Raw genomic sequence first — 21318 nt, forward strand, 5'->3', positions numbered from 1 at the left:
CTCTTAACATGGCTAGGTGTGCCCCCCTTTTCCAATGTTAGTGGCATTCACTTTTACCACTAACGTTGGAGTTTTACTTCTCTTCTACATTAGCTTCCACGTTAACGTAGTTAACGTGGCAACTAACGTGGGCTATGATGGCTCATGTAGGCATTATTGGCGATCACTTTTCTCATTAACGTTGCAAGCTATCCCCCATTCCACGTTAATGGTCACGTTAGTTAGACTAACGTGGCATCTTCCTTGCTTCCTTTGTCTTGAAATCAAGCAAATAAAGTGCATCAAAGCTAGGTTCTAACCCATGATATCATGCATCATTCATTTTATCATTCATTCATGCATAATTCTCATGAAATCATATAAAATTCACAATGTTTGCTTGAATCAAGATGTAAGTGAAATTCTAACCAAAACTTGCTTATTTCCTAAGAAAATGCATGAAACTATCCTAAAACAGTAAAGAAAAGGTCAGTGAAACTGGCCAAAATGCCCTGGCATCACAACATCAAACTTAAAGCTTGCTTATTCCTAAGCAAGTACTGGAACAAGAGAATGATGAATGAAATGACAAGAGAAATGAATCATTATTGTGAAAGTCATGTTCTTGGTTTTATGGAGTTTCATGCATAGCAACTTAGGTTCATTCCTTTATTGGCTTTCAGACCTTTATCATGCCCTGGAATACTCACTTGATTGCACCCTTTGAGACTTTTATTTATTGATCCCTTTGTATTTTCACGGTTTATTGCATCCTTAGGCTAAGTGTTCTGTGAGAGGGCGACTTTTTAAAAAAAGCTTTCAGCCAACACTCCCGAACCAGTTAGTTCAAGGTGCTAGGTGTTGAAACACCTCTAAGGACTTACTCCCTCAAGTCTCTCTCCCCCATACATGCACACCACAGGCACATGGTTTGTTATTTTCTTTCCTTGAGGCCTTGGTGTCCAGCACCTCTTTGGGTTACTAAATGTTCTGTAGCAAGGTTGCTCTTGATAGTGAATTTTAAGTTGATAATCTTGGGTTAGTTAGCCCAAGTTACCAAGTGATGAAGCACTCCTAAGAACTTATTCATCCAAGCAGATCCTTGGTACAAGAGCACCACAGACACATCCCTCAAGATTCAAGCCCTTGGTGCCTAGCCTTATTTCTTATTACTTTTCTTTCTTTTTCAACTCTTATTGTTCTTTTCCTTTTTCTTATTAGGATCTTATTAATTAACTGGTCTCATGGGGTGTGCTTCAAGCATATGACTTCAGGACAGATAGTTGCCTTCCTACCTTGTTGGTGAACCAACTTAGCTAAGTAATTACTACACCACAAGTTTAGGAACCTACTCCACAATATGAACTTCACTCTGGTATTTCATAGCATACATTCTCTTTTTATTTGATTCAAAAGGACAAGCATACAAGCAAGTATGGTGAAAATGCAGCAGGTAACTTGGACTAGCAAGCATAGACCTAAGCAATGAAAACTTAAAGGCAGAATTTAAAATCCTAAACTACTATGGAAGCATGTTTTATTTCATACATGATTTTCCTTATTTAAAAACTTGAAAAAGATGGAACAAAGGGGGAACTCCACCACCTTTTACTCATGGGGTTGCTCATGCTCTCCCTCTTGTTTGTCCCCTTTGTGTTTTTCTTGAGTGCTTGAACTCCCACTTCCCTTGCCTTTTCCAATCAACTTTTTCCAGAAGCCAGCATCTTCCATCTTCTTTTTCAATGTTTCCTTCTACTGTTTCACCTTCTTTTCCTCTTGTTCTATTAGCTCTTTTTGGACTGCATCATACTTAGGGATTGCAGAGTGCAGATTATGCATATGACCAGACATATAGTTCAACTTGGCTTGAGTGTTTATATTGAACTCCTCCCTATGTAGTTGCCATCCTTCATTAAGTACGCTGAACTCATTGAATGCCTTTATCTGAGCTAGCTGACGTTGGTTGAGTTCTTGAAGGCGTTTGTCTTGACGCTCTTGCCTTTCAGTCACTTGATTGATGGCTTGAGTGAGCTGGGAGTAGTGTTCCATTTGCTGTTTCTGCCACTCCCCTTGTTGATTCATCCAATTAGACAAGAGCTCTTCTTGACGATCCATCCTTTTGGATTGAATGTGTAATTGTTGTTCTTGCCTTTCCATATATCTCCTTGCCAAGTCCTCAATGGTTCCTTGAATGTGGCCCAAATTTATATTGGTTGGATCATAGTACTCTTCTTGCTGGTATTCTTCCTGATGGGATTCTTCTTAGTGAGGTCCTTCTTGTGATGTTCTTTTCCCTATTTGAGGCCTTCTTATTGTTGGGCGGGTGCCACATAAGTTATACGCTGGAGTGTAACCATTCGTCTGGGGTTTACCCAAGTTGGATTGCTGTCCTCGAAGACTACCTTGGCTTTCGTACACAGCCTAAGGATGGTGCTGGGGTACCAAAGTCTAGCACCTGGATCATTCTTCTTGGCTGATTCTTAAATCCCCTCAGCTATAATTTCGTGCACATTGATGCCTCCACCCTTCATTAAGCAATGTACTATAGTAGCTCGAGTAATGTTGACCTCAGAATTATTTGCGGCTGGGAGGATAGATCTCCTCACAAGCTCAAACCATCCCTTGGCTTCCGAGATGAGGTCTCCTCTCCTGATGAACCAGGGTCTCCTATCCGAATACCTTTCCCAGTCAGATCCTATAACACACATATCGTTCACAATCTCTTCAAGTTCATCATTGTCGGGGCCATTACTTATTCTCACATGATAACTGGGTTCATCAAAATGTGGCGATTTCAGCTGAAGAATCCTTGTTATGGCATTGGGGCTGAAGTCTACCTATGTTCCTCTCACATAACTTTTGAAGGTGGGGGCCTTGGTTTTATCTTCTCTGACCACATTTGTATAGAACTCCTTGATGAGGTTTGCATTTATCTTTGCTTCTGGGTTTGTGAGCCTTTGCCAACCCCTTTGTTCAATCTTCTCTCGAATCTGTGGGCACTCATCCTCATTGAACTGGAATGTTAATTCAGGTAATATCTTCTTGACCTTTATCCGTTCAAATTCGAGTTCATGGAATGCAGTTTTGAATCTCCCTTCATCGAAGGGGACACTCTCCACCGGTTCCTTCCTCTTTTGCCTCTTGGAGCTTGATGATGCCATAAGTGATTTTTAAGATGTGAAGGTGTAAAGGGTGTGGATAATTGGCTTCGGCCGGTTAAGATGGGGTGTAGTGAAGAGAATGGGTGAGAGTGTTTTTGATGGGTAAAAAGGGGTTAGGTGCCGAGAGTGGGAAGTGTAACGGATTAAAATTGGAATGTGAAAGGGAGTATGGAATAAGAACCACTTATATAGGGAATTGGTGGGTGAATGAAAGGTGTGGATTGATGGAGTAGGTGTATGATGAACGGATGGGGTGTAGTATGGGATGGGCACAAGGATCATCAACTTTATGATGGGGTTGGTTCAGTTTCCAAGCGTGTTCTTCTTCCAATGTTGCATGGCAACATTTCCCCATGCATCCCTGGTGCACGAAATTGTGATCTCCAGGCTCGAACAAATCCTGGTAATGGCTTCAAAGCTTGGTGCTCTGATCTTAATTCATGATTGTCACAACTTCGATACAACTAACCAGCAAGTGCACTGGGTCGTCCAAGTAATACCTTACGTGAGTAAGGGTCGAATCCCACGGAGATTGTTGGTATGAAGCAAGCTATGGTCACCTTGTAAATCTCAGTCAGGCGGATATAAAATAATTATGGAGTTTTCGAATAATAAATAAAAGAATAGGGATAGAGGTACTTATGTAAATCATTGGTAGGAATTTCAGATAAGCGAATGGAGATGCTTTTCGTTCCTCTGAACCTCTGCTTTCCTACTATCTTCATCCAATCAGTCTTACTCCTTTCCATGGCTGGCTTTATGTGATACATCACCACTGTCAATGGCTACTTTCGGTCATCTCACGGGAAAATGATCCAATGCCCTGTCACGGCACAGCTAATCGTCTGGAGGCATCACCCTTGTCAATGGCTTCATCTTATCCTCTCAGTGAATAATATGCTCACGCACCCTGTCACGGCACGGCTATTCATCTGTCGGTTCTCGATCATGCTGGAATAGGATTTACTATCCTTTTGCGTCTGTCACTAACGCCCTGCAATCGCGAGTTCGGAGCTCGTCACAGTCATTCAATCATTGAATCCTACTCGGAATACCACAGACAAGGTTTAGACCTTCCGGATTCTCTTGAATGCCGCCATCATTCTAGCTTACGCCACGAAGATTCTGGTTAGGAGATCTAAGAGATACTCATTCTAGCTTATTTCATGTAGAACAGAAGTGTTTGTCAGGCACGCGTTCATAAGGGAGAAGGATGATGAGCGTCACACATAATCATCACCTTTATCACGTTCTTGGGTGCGAATGGATATCTTAGAAGCGAAATAAGAAGAATTGAATAGAAAACAGTAGTACTTTGCATTAATCTTTGAGGGACAGCAGAGCTCCACACCTTAATCTATGGAGTGTAGAAACTCTACCGTTAAAAATACATAAGTGAAGGTCCAGGCATGGCCGAGATGGCCAGCCCCCTAAAACGTGATCAAAGGATCATAAGGTAATCCAAAGATACCAAATACAATAGTAAAAGGTCCTATTTATAATAAACTAGCTACTAGGGTTTACATGAGTAAGTAATTGATGTACAAATCCACTTCCGGGGCCCACTTGGTGTGTGCTTGGGCTTGGGCTTGAGTGTTACACGTGTAGAGGTCCTTTCTGGAGTTGAACGCCAGCTTTTGTGCCAGTTTGGGCGTTCAACTCTGGTTTTGGCTCCTTTTCTGGCGCTGGACGCCAGATTTGGGTAGAAGGCTGGCGTTGAACGCCAGTTTACGTCATCTATTCTTGGCCAAAGTATGGACTATTATATATTGCTGGAAAGCCCTGGATGTCTACTTTCCAACGCAATTGGAAGGGCGCCATTTCGAGTTCGGTAGCTCCAGAAAATCCACTTTGAGTGCAGGGAGGTCAGAATCCAACAGCATCAGCAGTCCTTCTTCAACCTCTGAATCTGATTTTTGCTCAAGTCCCTCAATTTCAGCCAGAAAATACCTGAAATCACAGAAAAATACACAAACTCATAGTAAAGTCCAGAAATGTGAATTTAACACAAAATCTATTAAAAACATCCCTAAAAGTAACTAGATCCTACTAAAAACATACTAAAAACAATGTCAAAAAGCGTATAAATTATCCGCTCATCACAACACCAAACTTAAATTGTTGCTTGTCCCCAAGCAACTAAAAATCAAAATAGGATAAAAAGAATAGAATATACTATAAATTCCAAACTATCAATGAAACAGAGCTTCAATCATATGAGCGGGACTTATAGCTTTTTGCCTCTTGAATAGTTTTGGCATCTCACTTTATTCATTGAGGTTCAGAATGATTGGCATCTATAGGAACTTCAGATTTCGAATAGTGTTATTGACTCTCTTAGTTCAGTATGATGATTCTTGAACACAGCTTCTTTATGAGTCTTGGCCGTGGCCCTAAGCATTTTGTTTTCCAGTATTACCACCGGATACATAAATGCCACAGACACATAATTGGGTGAACCTTTTCAGATTGTGACTCAGCTTTGCTAAAGTCCCCAATTAGAGGTGTCCAGGGTTCTTAAGCACACTCTTTTTTTTTTGCTTTGGACCTTGACTTTAACCGCTCAGTCTCAAGTTTTCACTTGACACCTACACGCCACAAGCACATGGTTAGGGACAGCTTGGTTTAGCCGCTTAGACCAGGATTTTATTCCTTTAGGCCCTCCTATCCACTGATGCTCAAAGCCTTGGGATCCTTTTTATTTGCCCTTGCCTTTTGGTTTTAAGGGTTATTGGCTTTTTGCTCTTGCCTCTTGGTTTTAAGAGCTTTTGGCTTTTTCTGCTTGCTTTTTTTTTTTTTCTTTCTTATTTTTTTTTTTCGCCTATTTTTTTTCTATTTTTTTTTTCGGCAAGCTTTGTTCTTTGCTGCTTTTTCTTGCTTCAAGAATCATTTTTATGATTTTTCAGATTATCAAATAACATGTCTCCTAGTCATCATTCTTTCAAGAGCCAACATATTTAACATTCTTAAACAACAACTTCAAAAGACATATGCACTGTTCAAGCATACATTCAGAAAACAAGAAGCATTGTCACCACATCAATATAATTAAACTAAGTTCAAGGATAAATTCAAAACTCATGTACTTCTTGTTCTTTTGAATTAAAACATTTTTTTTAAGAGAGGTGATGGATTCATAGGACATTTATAACTTTAAGACATAGTTACTACTACTAATGATCATGTAATGAAGACACAAACATAGATAAGCACATAACATAGAAAATGAAAAACAAAGAAAGTAAGAACAAGGAATGAGTCCACCTTAGTGATGTCCTTGAGCTCTTCTATGTCTCTTCCTTGTCTTTGCTGCTCCTCCTTCATTGCTTTTAGATCTTCTCTGATTTCATGAAGGATGATGGAGTGCTCTTGATGTTCCACCCTTAGTTGCTTCCAATAATTATGTGGAAGAAAATGTATCCCCTGAGGTATCTCAGGGATCTCTTGATTTGCAGTCAAATGTTCTACCACTGAGCTATAGACCCTTGATGGAAGCTTTTGTCTTCCCTTTCCTCTTTCTAGAGGCTTCTCTGGCCTTAGGTGCCATCAATGGTTATGGAAAAAAACAAAAAAGCTATGCTTTTTACCACACCAAACTTAGAATGTTGCTCGCCCTCGAGCAAAAGAAGAAAGAATAGAAGAATAAGAAGAAGATATGGAGGAGATGGATGGGAGTGTGTATTCGGCCATATGGGTGGGATTGGGTGGGAGAGAGATGTTGAATTTTTTAAGGTAGTGGGCGTATGGATGTGAGTGGTAAATGGAAAGTAGAAGGGATGATCATGAATGGGAAGAGAGATGATGAGGTAGGTGGGGATACTGTGGGGTCCACAGATCCTGAGGTGTCATGGCATTTACATCCCTGCACCAATTTAGGCATGTAAAATGCCCTTGCACACAACTCTGGGCGTTTAGCGCCAGGTTGGTGCCCTTTTTGGGCGTTCAACGCCCCTTTGCTGCCATTTCTGGCGTTGAACGCCAGAACCATGCTTGTTCTGGGCGTTCAGCGCCAGGATGCTCCCATTCTGGGCGTTCAGCGCCAGAACTATGCTCTGTTCTGGCGTTTGAACGCCAGACAGATGCTCCTCCAGGGTGTGATTTTTCTTCTGCTGTTTTTGATTCCGTTTTCAATTTTTATATTTATTTTGTGACTCCACATGATCATGAACCTAAGAAAACATGAAAAATAATAAAAATAAGAATTAGATAAACATTGGGTTGCCTCCCAACAAGCGCTTCTTTAATGTCAATAGCTTGACAGTGGGCTCTCATGGAGCCTCACAGATGTGCAGAGCTTTGTTGAGACTCTCCAACACCAAACTTAGAGTTTGGATATGGGAGTTCAACACCAACTTAGAGTTTGGTTGTGGCCTCCCAACACCAAACTTGGAGTTTGACTGTGGGGGCTCTGGTTGACTCTGCTTGGAGAGAAGCTTTTCATGCTTCCTCTTCATGGTTGCAGAGGGAGATCCTTGAGTTTTAAACACAAGAGAGTTCTCATTCCATTGAAGGACTATTTCACCTCTGTCAACATCAATCACAGCTCTTGCTGTGGCCAGGAAAGGTCTTCCTAGGATGATGGATTCATTCTCTTCCTTTCCAGTATCCAGGACTATGAAATCAGCAGGGATGTAAAGGCCCTCAACCTTTACTAATACATCCTCTACTTGTCCATAAGCCTATTTTCTTGAGCTGTCTGCCATCTCTAGTGAGATTTTAGCAGCTTGCACCCCATAGATTCCCAGTTTCTCTATTACAGAGAGGGGCATGAGGTTTATTCCTGAACCAAGGTCACACAGAGCCTTAAAGATCATGGTGCCTATGGTACAGGGTATTATGAACTTTCCAGGATCCTGTCTCTTTTGAGGCAATGTCAGTTGATCCAGATCACTTAGTTCATTGATGAACAAGGGAGGTTCAACTTCCCAAGCATCAATGCCAAATAATTTGGCATTCAGCTTCATGATTGCACCAAGAAACTTGGAAGTTTTCTCTTCAGTAACATCCTCATTCTCTTCAGAAGAGGAATACTCATCAGAGCTCATGAAGGGCATAAGGAGGTTCAATGGAATCTCTATGGTCTCTAGATGAGCCTCAGAGTCCTTTGGTTCCTCAGAGGGAAGCTCCTTATTGATCACTAGACGTCCCAGGAGGTCTTCCTCCTTGGAATTCACGTCCTCTCCTTCCCTTACAGGTTCGGCCATGGCGCTTATGTCAATGGCCTTGTACTCTCCTTTTGGATTCTCTTCTGTATTGCTTGGGAGAGTACTAGGAGGGATTTCAGTGATCCTTTTACTCAGCTGGCCCACTTGTGCTTCCAGATTTCTAATGGAAGACCTTGTTTCATTCATGAAACTCACAGTGGCCTTGGATAGATCAGAGACTAGATTTGCTAAATTAGAAGCATTTTGTTTAGTGTTCTCTGTCTGTTGCTGAGTGGATGATGGAAAAGGTTTATTATTGTTAAACCTGTTTCTTCCACCATTATTAAAGCCTTGTTGGGGCTTTTGATCCTTCCATGAGAAATTTGGATGATTTCTCCATGTTGAGTTATAGGTGTTTCCATAAGGTTCACCTAAGTAATTTACCTCTGCTATTGCAGGGTTCTCAGGATCATAAGCTTCTTCTTCAGAAGATGCCTCTTGAGTATTGTTGGATGCAGCTTGCATTCCATGCAGACTCTGAGAGATCATATTGACTTGCTGAGTCAATATTTTATTCTGAGCCAATATGGCATTCAGAGTATCAACTTCAAGAACTCCCTTCTTCATAGGCGTCCCATTACTCACAGGATTCCTTTCAGAAGTGTACATGAACTGGTTATTAGCAACCATGTCAATGAGTTCTTGAGCTTCTGCAGGCATTTTCTTTAGGTGAATGGATCCACCTGCAGAAGTGTCCAGTGACATTTTTGATAACTCAGATAAACCATCATAGAATATATCCAGGATGGTCCATTCTGAAAGCATGTCAGAAGGACACTTTTTGGTCAACTGTTTGTATCTTTCCCAAGCTTCATAGAGGTATTCACCTTCTTTCTGTCTGAAGGTTTGAACATCAGCTCTAAGCTTGCTCAGCTTTTGAGGAGGAAAGTACTTGGCTAAGAAAGCCGTGACCAGCTTATCCCAAGAGTTCAGGCTATCTTTGGGTTGAGAATCCGACCATAATCTAGCTCTGTCTCTTACAGCAAAAGGGAAAAGCATGAGCCTGTAGACTTCAGGATCTACTCCATTAGTCTTAACAGTATCACATATCTGCAAGAATTCAGTTAAGAACTGAAAAGGATCTTCAGATGGAAGTCCATGAAACTTGCAGTTCTGCTGCATCAGAGAAACTAATTGAGGTTTCAGCTCAAAGTTGTTTGCTCCAATGGCAGGAATGGAGATGCTTCTTCCATGTAAATTGGAATTAGGTGCAGTAAAGTCACCAAGCATCTTCCTTACATTATTATTATTTTCGGCTGCCATCTCCTCTGCCTGTTCGAAAATTTCTGAAAGGTTATCTCTGGATTGTTGTATTTTAGCTTCTCTTAATTTTCTCTTCAGAGTCCTTTCAGGTTCTGGATCTGCTTCTACAAGAATGTTCTTATCCTTGCTCCTGCTCATATGACAAAGAAGAAGGCACAGAAAAATAATAATAATAATAGAGATCCTTTATACCACAGTATAGAGATCCCTGTGTGAGTAGAAGAAGAGAAGAAAAGAAAATTTGAACTCAGAGAGAGAGGGGGTTCGGATTTTTGGTGAGTTGAAGGAAAGATGTTAGTATATCAATAAACAAATAGAAGAAGATGAGAGGGGGAAGTGAATTTTCGAAAACAATTTTTGAAAATGAGTTAGTGATTTTCGAAAATAGTTTTTGAAAAAGGTTAGTATTTTTTTTCGAATTTTTTTTTAAATCAAAAATAAAAATAATTAGTTAATAAAAAAGAAATTTTTGAAAAAGATGGAAGATATTTTCGAAAATTAGAGAGACAAAGTTAGTTAGGTAGTTTTGAAAAAGTTAAGAAACAAACAAAAAGTTAGTTAGTTAGTTGAAACAAATTTTGAAAAGATAAGAAGTTAGGAAGTTAGAAAAGATATTTTGAAATCAATTTTTTGAAAAAGATAAGATGAGAAGATATTTTTGAAAAGATATGATAGAAATTAGTTTTTGAAAAAGATTTGATTTTTAAAATCACAATTAATGACTTGATTCACAAGAAATCACAAGATATGATTCTAGAACTTAAAGTTTGAATCTTTCTTAACAAGTAAGTAACAAACTTGAAATTTTTTGAATCAAAACATTAATTGATTAGTTATTTTCGAAAATTTTATATAAAAATAAGAAAAAAATTTTTGAAAAATATTTTTTTTTTGAATTTTCGAAAATAACTAAGAATTTTGAAAAAGATTTGATTTTTGAAAAAGATTTTGAAAAAGATAAGATTTTCAAATTGAAAATTTGATTTGACTCATAAAAAAAACAATTTGATTTTGAAAATTTTTGAAAAAGTCAACTCAAATTTTCGAATTTGATGAGAGAAAAAGGGAAAGATATTTTTTTTATTTTTGAATTTTTATGATGCAAGAGGAAAAACACTAAAAAGATGCAATGCATGAAATTTTTAGATCAAAACATGTGATGCATGCAAGAATGCTATGAATGTCAAGATGAACACCAAGAACACTATGAATGTCAAGATGAACATTATAGACACATTTTTGAAAAATTTTTAATGCAAAGAAACATGCAAGACACCAAACTTAGAATTCTTTAATGCTTAGACACTAAGAATTCAAGAATGCATATGATAAACATGAAAAGACACAAAATAAAAAATCATCAAGATCAAACAAGAAGACTTACCAAGAACATCTTGAAGATCATGAAGAACACCATGAATGTATGAAATTTTCGAAAAATGCAAGATGCATATGCAAGTGACACCAAACTTATGATATGACTCAAGACTCAAACAAGAAACACAAAAATATTTTTGATTTTTATGATTTTCTAATTTTTTTTTTTTTGAATTTTTATTTTATATTTTTCGAAAAATTCTTTTGAAAAAGAAAATAAGGATTCCAAAATTTTTAATATGAATTCCAGGAATCTTGCCATGTTAGTCTTAAAGCTCCAATCAAAGGGTCTGGCATGGCTTAACAGCCAGCCAAGCTTTAGCATATAATTACATGGGCTGGAGTGATTAGTTGAATACCAATCCCAAAGTAGTTTGGGTATGGCTTTACAGCCAGATATGATTCAACATATTTCATGAAACACTAGAATTCATTCTTAAAAATTTTGAAGCCATAGAATAATTTATTTTTGAAAACATTTTATTTTATTTTATATTAATTTTTTTTTTCGAAAACAAAGGAAGAGTTTTTGAAAGATTTTTGAAAAATTTTTGAAAACAAAACAAAAAGAAAATTACCTAATCTGAGCAACAAGATGAACCGTCAGTTGTCCAAACTCGAACAATCCCCGGCAACGGCGCCAAAAACTTGGTGCACGAAATTGTGATCTCCAAGCTCGAACAAATCCTGGTAATGGCTTCAAAGCTTGGTGCTCTGATCTTAATTCATGATTGTCACAACTTCGATACAACTAACCAGCAAGTGCACTGGGTCGTCCAAGTAATACCTTACGTGAGTAAGGGTCGAATCCCACGGAGATTGTTGGTATGAAGCAAGCTATGGTCACCTTGTAAATCTCAGTCAGGCGGATATAAAATAATTATGGAGTTTTCGAATAATAAATAAAAGAATAGGGATAGAGGTACTTATGTAAATCATTGGTAGGAATTTCAGATAAGCGAATGGAGATGCTTTTCGTTCCTCTGAACCTCTGCTTTCCTACTATCTTCATCCAATCAGTCTTACTCCTTTCCATGGCTGGCTTTATGTGATACATCACCACTGTCAATGGCTACTTTCGGTCATCTCACGGGAAAATGATCCAATGCCCTGTCACGGCACGGCTAATCGTCTGGAGGCATCACCGTTGTCAATGGCTTCATCTTATCCTCTCAGTGAATAATATGCTCACGCACCCTGTCACGGCACGGCTATTCATCTGTCGGTTCTCGATCATGCTGGAATAGGATTTACTATCCTTTTGCGTCTGTCACTAACGCCCTGCAATCGCGAGTTCGGAGCTCGTCACAGTCATTCAATCATTGAATCCTACTCGGAATACCACAGACAAGGTTTAGACCTTCCGGATTCTCTTGAATGCCGCCATCATTCTAGCTTACGCCACGAAGATTCTGGTTAGGAGATCTAAGAGATACTCATTCTAGCTTATTTCATGTAGAACAGAAGTGTTTGTCAGGCACGCGTTCATAAGGGAGAAGGATGATGAGCGTCACACATAATCATCACCTTCATCACGTTCTTGGGTGCGAATGGATATCTTAGAAGCGAAATAAGAAGAATTGAATAGAAAACAGTAGTACTTTGCATTAATCTTTGAGGGACAGCAGAGCTCCACACCTTAATCTAAGGAGTGTAGAAACTCTACCGTTAAAAATACATAAGTGAAGGTCCAGGCATGGCCGAGATGGCCAGCCCCCTAAAACGTGATCAAAGGATCATAAGGTAATCCAAAGATACCAAATACAATAGTAAAAGGTCCTATTTATAATAAACTAGCTACTAGGGTTTACATGAGTAAGTAATTGATGTACAAATCCACTTCCGGGGCCCACTTGGTGTGTGCTTGGGCTTGGGCTTGAGTGTTACACGTGTAGAGGTCCTTTCTGGAGTTGAACGCCAGCTTTTGTGCCAGTTTGGGCGTTCAACTCTGGTTTTGGCTCCTTTTCTAGCGCTGGACGCCAGATTTGGGTAGAAGGCTGGCGTTGAACGCCAGTTTACGTCATCTATTCTTGGCCAAAGTATGGACTATTATATATTGCTGGAAAGCCCTGGATGTCTACTTTCCAACGCAATTGGAAGCGCACCATTTCGAGTTCTGTAGCTCCAGCAAATCCACTTTGAGTACAGGGAGGTCAGAATCCAACAGCATCAGCAGTCCTTCTTTAACCTCTGAATCTGATTTTTGCTCAAGTCCCTCAATTTCAGCCAGAAAATACCTGAAATCACAGAAAAACACACAAACTCATAGTAAAGTCTAGAAATATGAATTTAACACAAAATCTATTAAAAACATCCCTAAAAGTAACTAGATCCTACTAAAAACATACTAAAAACAATGTCAAAAAGCGTATAAATTATCCGCTCATCAATCCCCTTTGAAAACACGTGTATAGTCCTCTCCTTTTTGAAGTGGCCGAAACTTCCTCCTTCAATTGTCCCATCAATTTTCCTACAAAACAAAAGGGATGTGATTAATGAAATTGTGGGAAGTGGCGGCAAAATTTAAAAGAAAAGAGTAACTACTTTTTAAAATTTTTGTTTTTAACTAACTAAGTGCTATTCATCAGTGCAAATCAATTGACTAATTGAATGTCCATGTATGCAACATTGGTGACACCAAACTTAATTTGTGGCCATGTGGTGTAAAAGGAATTGTTCAAGGTGCTAAGAGTGACGTGCTATGAGTTACATTCATGTTCTCTTAGCATGCCTTGAACACCAAACTTGTCCTCCACTATATGTTGCATAAAAAAATTCATTCAAGGATATGTCAAAGCTGATTTGGAATTCATGAACCTTGCATTATTAATTACTTTAAAAGCATATAAAACATGGGTTGCCTCCCATGAAGCGCTTCTTTAGCGTCACTAGCTTGACGTTCTGCCCTTTGTCAGGGTGGTTGGTGATGCTTCAGATCTTCCCCTCTTGCAATAAACCTATATCCATTGGCTTCATCAAGGATCTCTACATGCTCTAGGGAAAGAACTTTGTTGATGGTGAAGACTTTAGGTAGCTGAGATGGGATGGTGGGGAGATGAGGTGGGATAACTGGAAAATAAGCTGAGATCACTTTATCCCCTGGAGAGAAATCCTCTGTGGGGATCTTCTTGTTCCTCCACCCCCTTGGTGCCTTCTTCTTTGTTCCTTTTGATGTTTCTCTGTTCTTTGTGACCTCTTCTTTTCAAGGAAATTTTGTTGCTGGTCTCGTATGACTCTGGTGGTTTAGGTTCCTCCTGATTTTCCTTGAGCTGTGATAGTTGCTGATTATCTTGTTCATCAACCAAAGGAATTCCCTGTGCTTCAATGCTTGTTTCTTCCACCTTGTTGTACTCTTTCCTTGGTTCCTTGCTTTCTTGATCTGCTTCTTGTGAGGGTTTAAAGATATTGAATGCGAGTTGTTCGTCATGTATCCTCAATATTAGCTCTCCTTGCTCCACATCTATGAGCGCTCTGGCTGTAGCTAGGAATGGTCTTCCCAATATGATTGGGTGAAGGTGACTCTCTTCCATTTCCAATATGACAAAGTCTGTAGGAAGGAAATATTTCCCAACCAACCTTTACCAACACGTTTTCAACCACTCCTACTGCTTGTTTCTGAGTTTTGTCAGCCAGCCTGATGACTACGTCTGTGGGCACTAGCTCATTGATCTGCAACTTCTTCATAAGGGATAAAGGCATTAAGTTGATGCTTGCTCCCAGGTCACAGAGTCCTTTGTCAAATATTGTTTCTCCTATGGCATAGGGGATGTGAAAACTCCCTGGGTCCTTCCTTTTTGTAGGCAACTCTGGTTGAATGAGAGCACTACACTCCTTATTCATCACTATTGTTTGCCCTCCCTTGAGTGAGCTTTTCCTGGCCAGCAATTCTTTCAAATACTTAATGTATGGGGGCATTTGTTGGAGAGCCTTGATGAATGGTATGTTCACATGGAGAGGTGCAAATGTGTCAAGGAACTTTGAGTATATTCTCTTTTCTACACCACCCTTGAGTCTTTGGGGAAAAGGTGCATAGAGCCTCAGCAGCTCCTTCTGTGTAATTTTGGTTTCTTGGTGATCCTCTTCCTGTTTCTCTGCTGATATGTCTCCAGGTTATTCTAATGGTTTGTTCGGCTCTTCCTCAGTCTCTTTATCACTTGTGGTGACCATCTTGTAGTCTTCCCATCTTACTTTCTTTGTTTCACCTCTCGGGTTTTTCTCTGTGTCACTTGGGAGGCTGTCGTGGGTTTGGGAATCTTCTCAGAGAGGTATCCCACTTGAAATTCTAGCCTCTGAATGGTGTCTCCCTGGTTTTTGAGATTAGCTCGCACCTCCTCTTTGAACACCTTGTTATCTTGAATCTCTTTGCATATGCCTTCAAGTAGGGTCTCAATCCTTGAGAGTCTATCCTCGGATGATGGTGAGTTGGAGTTGGAGGGATGAGAATGGCCATTTTGGTTTTAATATGGATGTTGAGAGGTGTTGTTAGGTGGGTGCTGATATAATCTCTGTGTGAAGTGTTGGTGAGCTGCATTGTTATTGGGGTTGTGATGTCTCTGATCTTGGCCTTGATCTTGTTAATTTCCCCACCAAAAGTTTGGGTGGTTCCTCTAACTAGGATTGTAAGTTTTGGAGTATGGATCATGGGTCTACCTAGGTGAGTTTCCAATGTAGTTGGCTTGTTCCTGCTCACCCTCTACTTCTGTATTCACTCCTTCTTGGGTTGCTAATGAGGTGGTGATTGCTGCTACTTGGTTCCTCTCCATCTTCTTGGAAAGGTCAGCCAGCTGCTTGGTAATCAGCTTGTTCTGGGCCAGCAATACATCCACATTGTTTAGCTCCATTACTCCTCTAGTATTGCCTCTTTTAGAAGCATAGAAGTAGCCATTCTCAGCTACAGTCTCAATGACATCTATGACTTCTTCTATGGTCTTCTTCTTGTTCAGAGATCCCCTGGATGAGTGGTCTACTGCCTTCTTTGATTCATAAGAAAGGCCTTCATAAAAGATGTGTAGCTGCACCCATTCATTGAACATATCTGGTGGGCACCTTCTTATCAGATCCTTAAACCTCTCCCATGCTTCATATAGAGTCTCACCATCTTGCTGCTTGAAGGTTTGTACCTCAACTCTCAACCTGTTGATTCTTTGAGGAGGATAGAATCTCGCCAAGTATTTGTTCACCACATCTTCCCAGGTTGTTAAACTCTCCTTCGGGAAGGAATCCAGCCATTTAGATGTTTTGTCCTTGAGTGAGAAGGGAAACAGAAGCAGTCTATAGGTGTCAGGATGAACACCATTAGACTTCACAAGAGTGGGGTCTTCTTGGACGGTGGTTAGGTGTTGATTGGGGTCTTCTTGGACACTCCCTCCGAATGAACAGTTGTTCTGAACAAGAGTGATGAGTTGTGTCTTCAGTTCAAAGTTGTTGGCATGTATGGTTGGCTTTTGGATGCTACTTCCACAGTTTCCCGGGTTTGGATTCATATAAGAGCCCAAAACTCTTCTCTCTTGCACAGCATGATTCACTGGACCTTCTCTGCCATGGTTGTGAGCCTCTTCTTCATGGTGGTTCTCCATATTCTCATCCATGTTTGGTTCAAAATACTCCTCCTCTTCTTCAGCACCCACAATTCTCTTTCCTCTTGCTTCCCTCCTTAGTCTAAGGAAGGTCCTATCAGGTTCAGAATCAAAGGAAGTTGAAGCCTCGCTTCTTCTACCTGTCATACAACCAACAAGGCCAAAACAAAAGGGAGATAGAGAATGTTCTTGTTAAAAATGCTGTTAGTGTGAGTGATGCAATATATCAAATAGTTAGTGGGTTAGTGAACTGAATTGTAAACAACTAAGAAAAAGGTAAGGGAAAAAAAAGAGAAGAAAATAGCTAAACTGAAAGTGAATTACTCAAATGAAATCAAACAAAATGAAAAACATTGCTCAATCTAGTTATCCACCAATTTAATCATTGTTGATACAAAATCAATCCCCGGCAACGGCGCCATAAACTTGATGCACGGAAACTTGTCTCTCAACAAATTTCCCGCGGCAAGTATACCGAATTGTCGTCAAGTAAAAACTCACAATAGAGTGAGGTCGAATCCCACAGGGATTGATTGGTCAATCAACTTTAATTAGAGGAATGTTCTAGTTGAGCTAAGTAGAATTTAATGTGAGAGTTATAGGAAATTAAATGGCGGGAAAGTAAATAGCAGAGAATGTAAATACTGGAAATAAAGAGCTGAATGTAAATGGCGGAAAGTAAATTGCAGAATGTTAAATGGGGATTTGGAAAGATGATCATAAAAGTAAATTGCAGAAATTAAAGAGAATGGGTGAGATAGGAAATGGGGAGTTCATTGGGCTCAAGAGATGTTGTATTCTCCGGATCAAGTTCATCTTCATCTCTTCCTCAATCAATGCATTCATTGATCTCCTTGTCAATCTTAAGTGATTGAATTCCAATTTCTTGGTAATTCAATCTCTCAAATCTTGATCAATAGCCAATTCCTTGGTCTAATTGCTCATGAGAAGAAATGAAGTGTGGTCACTGATTATACCACATGTATTTCCAAATCAAAATATTGGTAGGATTATATGTCACTATATCCATCCAAACCCCAACTTGGTTCCACATGAGAAAGCATTTCCAGCATGATCTCTTTATTCCTCTTCCATGGTTCCGAAGAGATCCAAGTATAAATAGCTTCTTTTCCAAGATAACTACCCAATTGGATGAAGGTTGAAAGCTTTCTAGTAAAATCAAGAGAAAAGAAAGAGGAAGAATAATGAAAACTATTATTGATCCATCAAATTACAACAGAGCTCCCTAACCCAATGAAAGGGGTTTAGTTGTTCATAGCTCTCGGAATAGAAAATGAAGATGGAGAATGCATTTTGAAAGTAAAACTAGAAGTTGCAGAGAAAGTAAAATTCTACAGAGAGTAGTTCTCCCAATCCCCCCCCCCAAAAGCTTTTTCTCTAGTTCAAAACTACTCCTATTTATCCTATTCTTCTGATCTTCTAGTTGGCTCTTCAAGTTTTGGATATGGGCCTTTGGATCTTGAGTTGAAGCAGTTATCATCTTTAGTGGGCTCAGCTTCACTTGCAGAGAAAATGTGCAGTAGGCATGGACTTTAGCTTAGGGCGTTAGTGGTGTTAATGTTAAGTGAAAGTATGGGGTCGAGAACGTTAGTGACAATCACCTTTTTCACTAATGTTCCTAACCCAAAATGGTCCACATTAACTTCAACGTTAGTGGCACTAATGTGACCACTAACGTTGCCTCTTGGCCATTTGCAAACGTTATTGGGGTTTACCTTTCCCAATAACGTTGAGAGTACCCCTTTCTCCCTACGTTATAGTTCACGTTAGTGTAGTTAACGTGACCTTTAACGTAAGCTTGCCAAATCTTCGAGAGCGTTAGTGACACTTACCTTTGTCACTAACGCTCCAAACACCCTTTTTCCCACGTTAGAGTTCACGTTACTTAGGTTAATGTGACTTCTAACGTGGTAGTGATAGCCATCTCCAACGTTAGTGACAAAGGTGAGTGTCACTAACGTTGGTTCATCATTCCTTCCCTCCACGTTAGCTTCCACGTTAGTGCAATTAACGTGGCAACTAACGTGGCTAATGGTGGCTTAGTCCAACGTTAGTGACAAAGGTGAGTGTCACTAACGTTGGCACTTCTTTCCTTCCACGTTAGAGTTCACGTTAATGTACTTAACGTGACTCTTAACGTGGCTGGGTGTGCTCCCCTTTTCCAACGTTAGTGGCATTCACTTTTACCACTAACGTTGGAGTTTTACTTCTCTTCTACGTTAGCTTACGTTAACATGGCAACTAACGTGGGCTATGATGGCTCATGTAGGCGTTATTAGCGATCACTTTTCTCATTAACGTTGCAAGCTATCCCCCATTCCACGTTAATGGTCACGTTAGTTAAACTAACATGGCTATTAATGTGGCATCTTCCTTGCTTCCTTTGTCCTAAAATCAAGCAAATAAAGTGCATCAAAGCTAGGTTCTAACCCATGATATCATGCATCATTCATTTTATCATTCAATTCATGCATAATTCTCATGAAATCATATAAAATTCACAATGTTTTCTTGAATCAAGATGTAAGTGAAATTCTAACCAAAACTTGCTTATTTCCTAAGAAAATTCATGAAACTACCCTAAAACAGTAAAGAAAAGGTCAGTGAAACTGGCCAAAATGCCCTGGCATCAAAGCCTATACTTGAAAGAACCCTCAAGGATCTAAGAGTTTTTCATGACATTAAAACATTCATACATGTGTTGAATACTTAGTCCTACCCTTAGTTATGTTGCAATCATTCAAGGCCAAGGCCTCAAGTTATAAAGGTTTACTCACATTGATTTGCTTGGGACAAGCAAAGCTTAAGTTTGGTGTTGTGATGACTTGCATCATCTACCCTTCTTTCTTGCATAAAGAGGACTATAAAAGAGCATAAATCTCATTTGATCAGTACAATTCATGCATTATTTGATGAATATTATGGTACACTACTTTGAGATGAGTTGTGCTGAATTCCGGGTGAAAAAGGCATCAAAAATGGGAAGAAAGCAACAAGAAGCTGGGCGTATGAAACTGGCGTGCCACTTGGGTGCAAACGCCACAAAAATGCATTGGCGTGGCACACCAAGAGCTAGGCGTGGCATGCCAGTACTAAATTCCAGAGGAGAAGTTCAAGCATGCATGTGGGCGTGGCACGCCAGAGACTGGGCGTGGCACGCTAGTATAAAGTTTCAGAGAGTAACAATGGAGGACACAAAAGGCGCATGGCACGCCAGGTTGGGCGTGGCACGCCTAACCCATCAGCTACTATGGGCGTGCCACTTGAGCCAAAGGGCATGGCAGGCCAACTCACCACTCTAGGAGGAACCTTCACTATGGCGTGCCACTTGGTATCGAAGGCGTGGCACGCCAGCTCCAGAAAGTCACTTGGGCGTGCCACTTGAGGATCCAGGCGTGGCACGCCAAGATTGAAGAGTCCACAAATGTATAGGCGTGCCACTTGAGCAACATGGCGTGGCACGCTGGTATAATAATCCAGAGAAGGGGTTGAAGGCAATTGAAGACTGGGCATGCCACTTGAAGTCGAAGGCATGGCACGCCAGGCTCTCAATCTCACTTGGGCGTGCCACTTGAGCAACCAGGCATGGCACGCCAATGGACAAAGAGGCCAAAGCAAGAGCTGGGCGTGCCACGTGATATCGAAGGCGTGGCACGCCAACCCAAGAATCTCACAATGGCGTGCCACTTGAAGGCTGAGGCGTGGCACGCCAGCTACTGGAACCAAGGTAAGATCATGGGCGTGGCACGCTGGTATAAATTTCTAGAGAGGATGAAGGAGGCCAAATACATAGGGCGTGCCACTTGGTGTCGAAAGCGTGGCACGCCATCCACTATTCCTCACTTGGGCGTGCCACTTGAACCCCAGGCGTGGCACGCCAATGTTATTTAAAGAGCAAAGAACCATTGGGGCGTGCCACTTGAGTTCGTGGCGTGGCACGCCAAACAGAGCAATCACTTGTTCACAAAGGGGCGTGGCACGCCAGACCCTGGGCGTGCCATGCTAGTTCAACTTTCCAGAGAAGCTTGGCCAAGCATGCAGCAAGGGCGTGGCATGCCATACCCTTGGCGTGCCACGCTAGTTCAAGTTTCCAGAAGCAAGAGAAGTGGAAAAGGGCTAGGGCGTGCCACTTGAGCTCGAAGGCGTGGCACGCCAAGGTTGTTATGAAGACGAGCGTGCCACTTGAGGCACTGGGCATGGCACGCCAAGCCAGAATTGAGGGAGCACGTGACACGCCCCTGGAGCGCCAACCACACGCCAGCTGGGAAGTCACACTTATTGAGCTTCTTTTCCCTCCAAAATGTAATTTTCCTTTTTCACTTTTGTAATTCTCTTATTTTTGCTAGAGGTAGTATAAGTACCCCCAAGGAGTACTAAAGAGGGGGTTAAGCAGTTAGAGAGATTAGTTTTAGATCCACTTTTATACTTCACTTTTGAGTACTTTTCTTTGAGCTATGAGTAGCTAAATTCCCTCTCATTGTGAGAGGGAGCTCTGTTGTACTTGATGGATTGATGATAGTGAAATTCTTCTTCTCTTCATCTTCTCTTTGATTTGCTAGAAGAAATTTCGTTCTTAATGCTTAGTGTTCAATTATCTTGGGAAAGAGATTGAATGGAAAATGGGTTTCATGGGAACCTTGGGAAAGGAAACATGAAACCATGCTTGAAATCCCTTCTCACACTTGAATAGAATCTGGGTTTTGGTGTTTGGATATGTGACATATAATCCTCCCTCTA

The 21318-nt window shown here is 40.5% G+C and overlaps 2 non-coding genes across 2 annotated transcripts; both read left to right on the forward strand.

Annotated features, from left to right (window-relative positions):
- The first annotated feature begins 9103 nt into the window (after window positions 1-9103).
- On the forward strand, window positions 9104-9211 carry LOC148573276 (small nucleolar RNA R71). The gene has a single exon (XR_015905589.1). It is a non-coding gene; the product is annotated as a small nucleolar RNA R71 (small nucleolar RNA).
- Window positions 9212-16012: 6801 nt separating this feature from the next.
- LOC148573277 (small nucleolar RNA R71) lies at window positions 16013-16119 on the forward strand. Its single transcript, XR_015906754.1, has one exon. It is a non-coding gene; the product is annotated as a small nucleolar RNA R71 (small nucleolar RNA).
- The last annotated feature ends 5199 nt before the right edge of the window (window positions 16120-21318 follow it).

The sequence above is a fragment of the Arachis ipaensis genome, chromosome B2, assembly GCF_059453495.1.
Source record: "Arachis ipaensis isolate K30076 ecotype BB chromosome B2, ASM5945349v1, whole genome shotgun sequence".
NCBI classification, from domain to species: Eukaryota; Viridiplantae; Streptophyta; class Magnoliopsida; order Fabales; family Fabaceae; genus Arachis; species Arachis ipaensis.